Source organism: Schistocerca nitens, chromosome 6 (genome assembly GCF_023898315.1).
Source record: "Schistocerca nitens isolate TAMUIC-IGC-003100 chromosome 6, iqSchNite1.1, whole genome shotgun sequence".
Lineage (NCBI taxonomy): Eukaryota > Metazoa > Arthropoda > Insecta > Orthoptera > Acrididae > Schistocerca > Schistocerca nitens.
The window spans coordinates 182980945-182991581 of record NC_064619.1 but is presented as its reverse complement, the minus strand read 5'-3'; positions in this window follow the sequence as shown (position 1 = coordinate 182991581).

Below are 10637 nucleotides of genomic sequence, written 5' to 3'. Positions count from 1 at the left end.
GCTCCCATACAACAAAGTTGATCGAAAGATTTAACGGTGTACAGGTAACTTAGTCTTGGTACTGACTTCCTTCTTGCAGAAGAGAGTAGATCGTAGCTGAGCGCTCACTGCATTAGCTTTGCTACACCTCGCTTCCAGTTCTTTCACTAGTTGCCATCCTGTGAGAATATGCATCCTAAGTACTTGAAACCGTCCACCTGTTTTAACTTTGTTCCTCCTATTTAGCACTCAATCCGTTTATATCTCTTTCCCACTGACATTACTTTCGTTTTGGAGATGCCAATCTTCATACCATAGTCCTTACATTTCTGATCTAGCTCTGAAATATTACTTTGCAAACTTTCAATCGAATCTGCCATCACAACTAAGTCATCCGCATATGCGAGACTGCTTATTTTGTGTTCACATATCTTAATCTCACCCAGCCAATCTACTGTTTTCAACATATGATCCATAAATAATATGAACAACAGTGGAGACAGGATGCAGCCTTGTCTTACCCCTGAAATTACTCTGAACCATGAACTCAGTTTACCGTCAACTCTAACTGCTGCCTGACTATCTATGTAAAGACCTTTAACTGCTTGCAAAAGTTTGCCTCCTATTCCATAATCTCGTAGAACAGACAATAACTTCCTCCTAGGAACCCAGTCATATGCCTTTTCTAGATCTATAAAGCATAGATACAATCTTCACAATGAAATTTTCACTCTTCAGCGTAGTGTGCGCTGACAAACTTCCTGGCAGATTAAAACTGTGCGCCGAACTGATACTCAGGCTCAGGTAATTTGCCTTTTCTGGGCAAGTGCTTAGGTAGCTCAGTTAGTAGAGCACTTGCCGATAAAAGAAAAAGGTCCCGAGTTCGGGTCTCGGTTTGGCATACAATTCTAATCTGCCAAAAAGTTTTGGAGAAAAATTTCGTATGCACAGTTTAAAGATACAACTATCTATACTTACAGGCAGTTTTTCGTTGGCTTCTGATTAGTCATTTTGCCGTAATAACGGCGGATGTAGATTGCCACAATTCACCTAATGCTGATACGTATTGTTAGATGACCCAATTCTGACACCAGTTGTTAGATGACTCATGGGTCGACACCTGTGGAGAGTGAAATGAGACGTAGATATTCTTAACGGAGCTCTTTATTCTAGCCCTCGGCTGTAATACATCAAGAACTCCTTGGTGGAGGCAACCAGTTGCCTCTCATGCGAAACAATAGACACCTGGCATTGTTGACAGTGCAAAGAGCAGAGCCAAACATGGAGTCACTTGAATGCCGCTGTCAGTGATGTCTTCGAGTGCGTCCGTGATGACAGCGTGGCGATACAGCTGACAATACTGAAAAGGCGACTGTGACCTCCCTCCAGCGAGCGGTCGGTTCTCTGCCTCAGTGGTGGCTGCTCTCGTGACTCAGGGTAGGTTGCCCCGTCCAATGGTCGAACAGCAGAATCCGTACTGGATTCTGGGGTGTCACTCTGGGTGTCACGGGTACTAAACATTCTCATGGTGGCAAGTGATGAATAGCTTTTGTCCTTCTTCTAGCATGTTGTAGCGTCGGCTGTTACTACACCGCACCCAGCTGGCTCTGATTCACAACACCTGTTGGCTGTGTTTTGCTTCGCAGTGCATAACACTCTTGTCTGTCTGCAGATGGCTCTGTTGCAACTCACTTCCACTCTGGCGTACTTTTTGACTGAATATGATCGATACACAAAATGTAAATACTAGCTTTGTTGTTGCCTTTCACAACTCTTATGTTTTTATGTACCTGACTCCACACAAAGTACTAATATCATGAGTTTAATTTATTTGATTTTGCGTCCTTATGCCCCAATTGCTTGATTATGCTGTGTTGCCGAAACTCTGAGCAGTATTTCTCCATTTCAATGATCATTGTGGCAGTGTTTCCAGTGGGGCACTCCGTCATATAGGAAGTCATGCTGTCATTCGTTGCTCTGTACTCGTGAGAAACATTCTTCGTGAGCTATTATGTTGTCTTGTGCTTGTGTAAAGCGACCCATCATTTACACAGTTGTGATTAGCTTGCGGCCGAAAAACAACAGGGTGTGAGTAGTTCTGTATGCTGGCCAGTAGAGAGAACTACTGAACGTCTCAGTATTGGTGGAAGTACAGTGAAACGAATTTTGTGAGAATACAGAGAAACTTCATGTCTTCTACCAGAAAAAAAGAGTACTGCCTGGCGACAGAGGTCTGCATTGGGCGAGTTTACGCAGGGATTCATAACAAGGAAAATCCACGACTTCATTGTGGAAAACCAGTTTTCAGCAGTAGCAACTGTACTGAACAAATTGCGTATTGAAATCAAAAACTTTCCCGATACGAATGAAACAACCCTTTAGCGTAACATTCGGAAAATGGCCTTCATATGCAAAAGGTTCAACAAAAAACCAATGCTGACAGAAAATAACCAAGTAGCAGGAAAAAGAGACGAGTATTTGCGAGAAAAAAAAACAATTGCCAAACACTGAAGGGAGTATTTATTACACTGATAAGAAAAGGTGTAGTGCAAATAATTCCGAAAACTTTGGATCCCAGAAACAAAAATGCCTTTTGCAGCAGAAAATGTATAAGATTATGACAGAGAAAGTATTCAAGACTGGAATGGCTGGAAGAAAGAATTAAAACTCTGTCAGGGCCTGGAAAAAACGATTATAGTGTGCAACACTCGAAATGAAGATGGATAGTGCAAAATTTCTGCAAAAATGAAGTGCAGGTTATCATTCTGAGATGAATACCAGATTCTACGAAGACTGATTTAGGAGCATTCTTGAAAAATTACCAAGCAGATCTGCGACTGTTATAGATTAGGATACACACCATACCATGATAAATCCATTATCAAGAAATACATCTGCGAATTGGAGGAAGAGTTCTGTTATTGAACGGATGGAAAGCAGCAATGTAGAGCCTCAATCCAAAATCACCTCATGCGAAGAATTTACTAAAGCTCCCCTACTGGAACATGCGCTGCCGCACTTCAGGTCACAAAATTTCCTTTTAGAAAGTATATTGTGCTTAGTGGACTTTTGTGGTTGCCTGAGGCGTACTGCAAATTCAACGCCATTGAACTTATGTGGACTTTTATCAAGAATAAGAGAGGAAAGGACAACAAGAATTTTACGATAAATGATACTTTACAGTCGTGGAAAATGTTCCCCAAAGAGTCTGGAAGAATTGAGGGAGCCACGTGCACACCATTCCCAACAGATAAGCACGAAAGATCCACTATCTTGACATTGCAATACGACCACCGATGAGCAAAGTAGGCGAGTACAAGACCAGCAGCGTCACCTCAGACAGCCGCGGAAGTTATTAAGTAGTTTTTTTGCGTTCATCCTTGTTTCCTGCCAAATTTATTCCAGGTAATCGATTTTTCATTTACTGATAAAATGTGCATTACCTTTCAGTGATCATTTATTGAGAGCTGTGAGTATATCGAGCGTTCTCTTGGAATTTCTCATTATGTTGCCTCCTACTTGCAACAACAAGAACGCGGCAATGCTACATTGGAATGGTAGTACGAAGTTGCCGTTCTTCGATGGTAAATGGGAACTGGCAGCACGCTGATACTGTATGACAACTACACACATCTTCAAGCGAGCCATCGAAGACTGACGAAGACGATCTCCGCTCCGCGCATGCGTCAGAGTCACAGTTACAGAAGGACCACAGCGCCCGGCAGCAGCGCCCTCGCTGATGGAAATTCTGACTTTCCGTGCTCCGATTCACCTGTGTGTTTGGTTATATGCACATGTGCTTGCATGCCATTTTACGTAAATAATGCATATCTTTTAACGTGGAGCCATTTTCACGCATTATTTTAATGGAATGCTATATAAATACAGAGGTGTATATTTATACGTAATTCTCTTTTACTTTCAAGCGAAGTGATGCAACTCTGCGTCATTTTTACACCTTACTTTTTAACTAAATTAGGATTGGTTGGAAAACAATGAGAGGGTATTAATTTACTTGTGACTCATTGAGGATTTACACCATTTTGGATTTTTCATTGGACGTTTCACTCAAATACTTCGCTATGATTGGCTGCATATAGGGGTGAAGAGGAGAGGGGTTTTAATTTTCCGTTAACACAACTGGGTTACTTACACCATCCTTTTTTCATTGGTTTGATTGATTAATTGATTTTCTTGATTGATGGCGTCACGAGTGCAGGATCATCAGCGACGTCATGCGTCACTTTCATAATAATGTGACGAACATGAGATGTGCTTGAATGTTATTTCAAGGTGAAAGTAGGCTGCAGTCGTCATAACATCACTATTGAGGTTGTATGTCGACCTCGCTCCAGACTCTAGTGCCCAACATCACTCTATTCTGGTTTCGGCTCTTGAGGAAGAATAGATTGCCATTGCTACTGACGTTGACACCTTATTGAAAGTGTTCCCCTCAGAGATCATGCTGTCACAAAGACTAAGGGTTGACAAATCCAATGTCGTCCACTAATAGGTGTCTGGACACGTTTGAACTGATAGTATGTATTGACAAAAATTCAAATCAATACAAAATTTTATTCTGCAAAGAGAAAGCTGGATTTTTTTTATATGTATGACATGAAACAGTTCTTTTGTGGAAGGCTACAGTATGACAAGTATTGCACTATATGAAAAAACCTAAATTAGTTACAAACTACGACGTTCACACACTTTATTCAACATGTAAACGTGCCTACAGATATTCGGAGTTAGGCTTGACATGATGTTCGATATGCCTGCCATCATTGGCGGTGATGTGGCGCAGACAAATAGCGAAATTCTGCATGACCCGATGACGTGTCGGAGCATCGATGCCATCGATGACCTTCTGAATGCCTGTTTCCAGCTCAGCAATGGTTTTAGGGTAGTTGCTGTACACCTTGTCTTTAATATAGTCCCAAAAGAAGGAGTCGCATGTCTTCAGATCCGGAAAATATGGCGTCCAATCGAGGCCCCTGCCAGTGGCCTCTGGGTACTCCAGAGCCAGAATGCGGTCCCCAAAGTGCTTCTCCAGGACACCAAACACTCTCCTGTTTCGACAGGGGCGAGGTCCGTATTGCATGAACCACATATTGTCGGAATCAGGGTCACTTTGGATAATGGGAAAGAAATCATCTTTCAAAACCTTCACGTACAGTTCTGTAGTCTACATGCTATCAAGGAATGTCGCACTCATTATTCCGTGACTGGACATTGCACACCACACAGTCGCTCGTTGTGGGTGAAGAGACTTCTCTATCGTGAAATGTGGATTCTCAGTGCCCCAATTGCACCAACTTTGCTGTTTGATGAACTCACCCAAATAAAAGTGGGCTTTGTCGCTAAACCAAACCATACAGCACATACTAATTCCCATTATGCCCCGCGGCCAACTGTGCAGTTTGAACGTCTTGACGCAAACCGTTCGATTTTGTTCCATATAGTTCAATAATTGTCACCCCGGAGCTGCAGCCGGCAAATTTGAGGTCGAGGATTGCTGCAAATCCAATCAACGGAATTTGAAAGCGGCCTTTTAACGCTCGGAACAAACTTAAAAAATGCACAGTCTACAACAGGAAAGTTGTCTCATATCTCACCAGTAAATGGTTACGGATACTGATGCGGAGAATGGCAGCGATATTGTTTTTGAGGCACACAGTTCTGCTTCCGTCTGCTACGACCCCTAGAGTCGCATGGTGGCGGCAGTTGGCGCTCTGCATGAAATGGTTGCAACGCCCTGAGGGCAGATGGGCAGTACGTGTTTCGTTACAGAAGTCTCTGCACACTGGTTGTCGAACACGACTGCCACACCGCTTTTTGGTCCTTGACTTACACTTGAAACCTTGTGTGATCGTGGGCTACTGTTTAAAACAACTCTGGGTCCATCAATTAGTAGCAATTCAAGCTCATGTTACTTGCAGCAATAACTTTCACTCTCTACTGTGTTTCCGTCCAGCGAATTAGTTCCGATTTTGATCTTAATACGCTACATACTTTGCAGCAACAGTCTGCCTAGTTTGTGTTCGGAAATGGCACAAAAATTGGAAACAATGACGACAGTCATTCATCTTTCCTCTTACCTCTTTCGTCCTTCGACCTCGCCTACTATAAAGTGAAATACGACGACCGTACCAAGACTAATTAATCGAAATAGAGAGCCTATTTGTCAACTTCCCATTTAAGTAGCGTTTGCTTGCAGTACAATAAAATTTATTGAGAAGCACTGCACAACTGTTATGTTTGGAAATTTGAAAAATTACAAAAGTGATGCATAAATGACTGTAGTGTTACTTGTTCGTTAATATTCATATCAGTGTCACCTAGGTGGACCTGCAAGTACACTTTAAAACAAAAGAACAAGGACGCATCACAAAGGAGTTACGCAAATTGGTCACAAATTGATATTCACAGAAGTATCGACGAAAATGCACAATTGTAAACTTTGGAGGCTGATGGATGAATGTGTGACGCTGCAGCGCAATTTCACCGGAGCAGATGGCAGGTATAGTAACTGGTGCATAAAGTCTTTGCAAATATCATTCCGTGTAGTCAGTTGGAGAGCGGCCGCCCCTGGTAGCTGAGTGGTCAGCGCGACGGAATGTCATACCTAAGAGCCGTTCCACGACCCTCCACGTAGCTGGAACGGAGAGTTTCGTTGTGAACCCTCACACTCTGTAGCAGTATTTGCCCCATTTCCTCTTTTTGTCCCCGGTGCGAAAAGGTCTTCGCAGTTTTTGTTTCCCATCCGGTGCAAGATGTAGCACTGGTTAATGGTGGTATGGATTCCACCCTTCAGTTTTGTTTCACTATTTCCTTAGCCCCGCGCTTTGCTCTCTTTCTTTATGCCTTTTTCTACAACTGTTAGCATGTTTTTAGTTATGTGCGTTCCCAACTCGACGCAACGAGTGCACTTACTACTTTTCAGTTCCTTACTGTTTTTAAAAAAAATAAATTTTTTTAAAATAAGTGAATAAATAAAATAACAAATAAAAAAATTAACAATAATACACCAACTGCATCCTTTGTACCACATCCCCAGAATGGGAGGGAGGAGACGTCGTGGCCAGGCCTCGGGTTGCGACCCCTGCCCACCTTGCCTCCGCCACCCCCCTACCTGATCCACCTCAAAAAAAAAAAAAAAAAAAAGCCCGGGTTCGATTCCCGCCTGGGTCGGAGATTTTTTTCGCTCAGGGACTCGATGTTGTGTTGTCCTTGTCATCATCATTTCATCCCCATCGACACGCAAGTCACCGATGTGGCGTCAACTCGAAAGACTTGCACAAGGCGAACGGTCTACCCGCTGGGAGGCCCTAGCTATACGCCATTTACATTTCGTTGGAGAGTAACTATGCCTCGCATAGGCGCGTGAACGATATACGCAGATGTCAACAACTGGGAGAGGACGTGTAGTTGGGGCTAAAGAAGCCGGTTGGAGTTATGGGCAAATCGCACGACATCTGAATAGGAGCGCTGCCACTATTCGACAGTGTCGGAAGGATTTGGTGAAACACACCGAGCACAGCGCCAAGAAGAAAGCGGTCGACCTAGAGAGATGACAGAACTGAGAACCGAACAGTCGTCAGAGCAGCACTAACAGCGCCGATTCATCATCATGGATCCGACGTGCCACTGGTGCTTCAGTGAGCACAAAGACCATTAAGAGGCGGCTCACACAAAGGGAGCTCAGCTCAGGGCGCCCCTCAGGCCGACTACCGTTGACCTCTGTACACCAACAAGCCCGTTTGCAGTGGTGCCAGGGACATTCGACCTAGAACACTGAATGGAGTAGAACTGTCTTCAGGCCCGCACATCTCGTGGTCGTGCGGTAGCGTTCTCGCTTCCCACGCCCGGTTTCCCGGGTTCGATTCCCGGAAGGGTCAGGGATTTTCTCTGCCTCGTGATGGCTGGGTGTTGTGTGATGTCCTTAGGTTAGTTAGATTTATGTAGTTCTAAGTTCTAGGGGACTGATGAGCATAGATGTTAAGTCCCATAGTGCTCAGAGCCATTTGAACCATTTGAACTGTCTTCAGTAATGAGTCGCGCTTCGAACTGAGGGAAGACATGTCTGCAGACGGCTCGGACAGCGGTGGAATTCCAACCTGATGGTCGCCTGCAGTACGGCTCGGAGCGATGGCTTGGGATGTCATTTCATTTTATGGCAGGACCCATTTGATTGTCTTCCGCGGCACCCTTACAGCAGAGAGGTATGTCGATGATATTCTGCGCCCTGTTTCGTTGCCCTTCATGGAAAGCCAACCAGGGCTTACACTTAAGCGAGATAATGCCCGCCCGCACACACCTAGAGTTTCAACTACTTGTTTCAAATGGTTAAAATGGCTCTGAGCACTATGGGACTTAACATCTATGGTCATCAGTCCCCTAGAACTTAGAACTACTTAAACCTAACTAACCTAAGGACATCACACAACACCCAGTCATCACGAGGCAGAGAAATCAACTACTTATTTTCGTGTCTGTCAGACCCTACATTTACCAGCAATATGGCCGGATCTCTCCCCAATTGAGAACATTTCGAGTGTTATGGATAGGGCCCTCCAAACAGGATGACGATCTAAAACGCCAGTTGGACAGAATTTGGCACGATACCCCTCAGGAGTACATCCAGCAGAGCTATTAATAGACACCAAGCCAAGTAAGTGCGCCCATAAGGTCCAGAGAAGGATCAACACCTTATTGACTTGCTGAATTTGTGACGATCTTTCTCTTGAACAAAGCACCCTATTTCTCTGAAATTGTTATCACTTATCTGTCTGTATAGGTACATCGTAGCTACCGATTTCCATCCCAATATGGTAATTCCTTTCTTGGTATCAGCTTTTTTTTGTCTTAGAGAGCATTTATTTTTCTATGAAGATTAACTTATAGAAATCCACTTACATGGGAATGCATCAGCACACATGCAATTGAAAAAAAAATCATTTGCGAGGTAGTTCTGTTATCGGTAGCCGACTAGTTACGTGTTTTGCAGCTCCCGTTCTAACACGTCGTTTCATTATACTGACGGGGCGATCGGGTGAGAGTAAAACGTCAACTAATTCTTTTGGGTGTACATCTTTGTGACGGTAATTAAATACATAAATAAATAAATATGTACACCAATTACCCTCAGCTTCAACTCGCTCGGTGTAAAGACTGACTGCTGATTCCGAGCGATAATATGCGGCTCATCGCGATGTGCGCTGGGCGGAATGAAGTTGGTAATCTGTACCGCCCATTTAATAACACGAGAGTCAGTGAGCATTGAACTGCAGCTTGTATGCTACCGATTCTTCCTTTCATATCAGTGGTCCCTTCCCCACCTCCAGCTGTTTCAGACACCTGTTGCATAAAATACGACAGGTGTTTTATTGATCATGTGGTTTTGTAATTTTCAGTTATATAGTTCTGAACTTTTGCTTGCCTCAGAAATTGCAAACACTTTAGTTTAATAGTTCTACATGCACCCCCAGACAATTGTCGAGATATATTTACAAAATTTCGTTGGTTGACTCTGATGCAGAGACAGACTCAAACACACACAGCTTACTGCATCATGAGGCACTAAATTCTCGTTCACTTCAGTGGGTTTACTCTTCTGCCTTGTGGACGAGGAAGTGAAGGAAAACCTTTCTGCGTTCCTTGTCTTCACTTAAGTTGCATAAAACAACAGGAAATGAGCTAATAACCAGAAACACAGCTGTACTTTCTTAATAAAAATTTAGTAGAACATAGTCGTAAAAATGGTACTTCCTTTATTAAGTTCTTTCATAACGTCTGCTAAAATAAAAGTCTGCGCCATAAACTTACACGAAATATTTTCACTTTCAGGTGAAGCTAGATTGCAGTGAACCGTAAATTATTTCGGTTACCTAATTCGTACACGACATTTTTTAAAAGCTATTACCCAGCAAGATTACGTAATTAGTAGACAACAAAAAAGCAAAGTTGTTTTGCTCAGTATCCATCTTACATTTCACGAAGATTCTATCAGATTCCATTACGACATTGAGATTGACAGCGGTGTTTATTTCCTGAGTGAACTTTTGGTGTTGTCTATGCCAGTGTACCAGAATTAATCGTTCTACCAAACTGTATACCAAACGAAACTGTTGTCGAAACTTTATTTTCAGGAGATGGCTGCATTCGAAATATAGTTTTTAAAGCAGTCGGAAGATAGTTTAATATTTGACTGTTGAAGTGAAATATTTATGTTACACTCTATGCAGTGTAGTATACCTCTGTCCTAAAATGTATGTGTCTTCTTGTAGTAACCAAGTCGTGCGCGCGCTTTATATTGCGCCCTTTGTTTCTTGAAGTTTCCTGCAATAGGTCATGAGGCCAGTTCTTGGCTCATGAAAGGAACTGGGTACTGTAATTGTGTATTTCGTGACGACAGAAACGTGTTAGCGTGTGTTGTACGATAGCCTACGCGCGGTTCGTATTGTGTATACGTGAACAATACCGCCGCACGTTCTCACGTGCAATTCTTGAAACTGTGAATCTGAACTGTTTTTCGGAGCTACTGTGGATTTTCAGTATTGTTGAAAAACTGTGTGGGGCTGAAAACTGGACCATATGGAACTTGAAGTACGAAATTTGTAACGTGCGTCAGACGGGGCATCGAAGTGTGTATTGGCGAC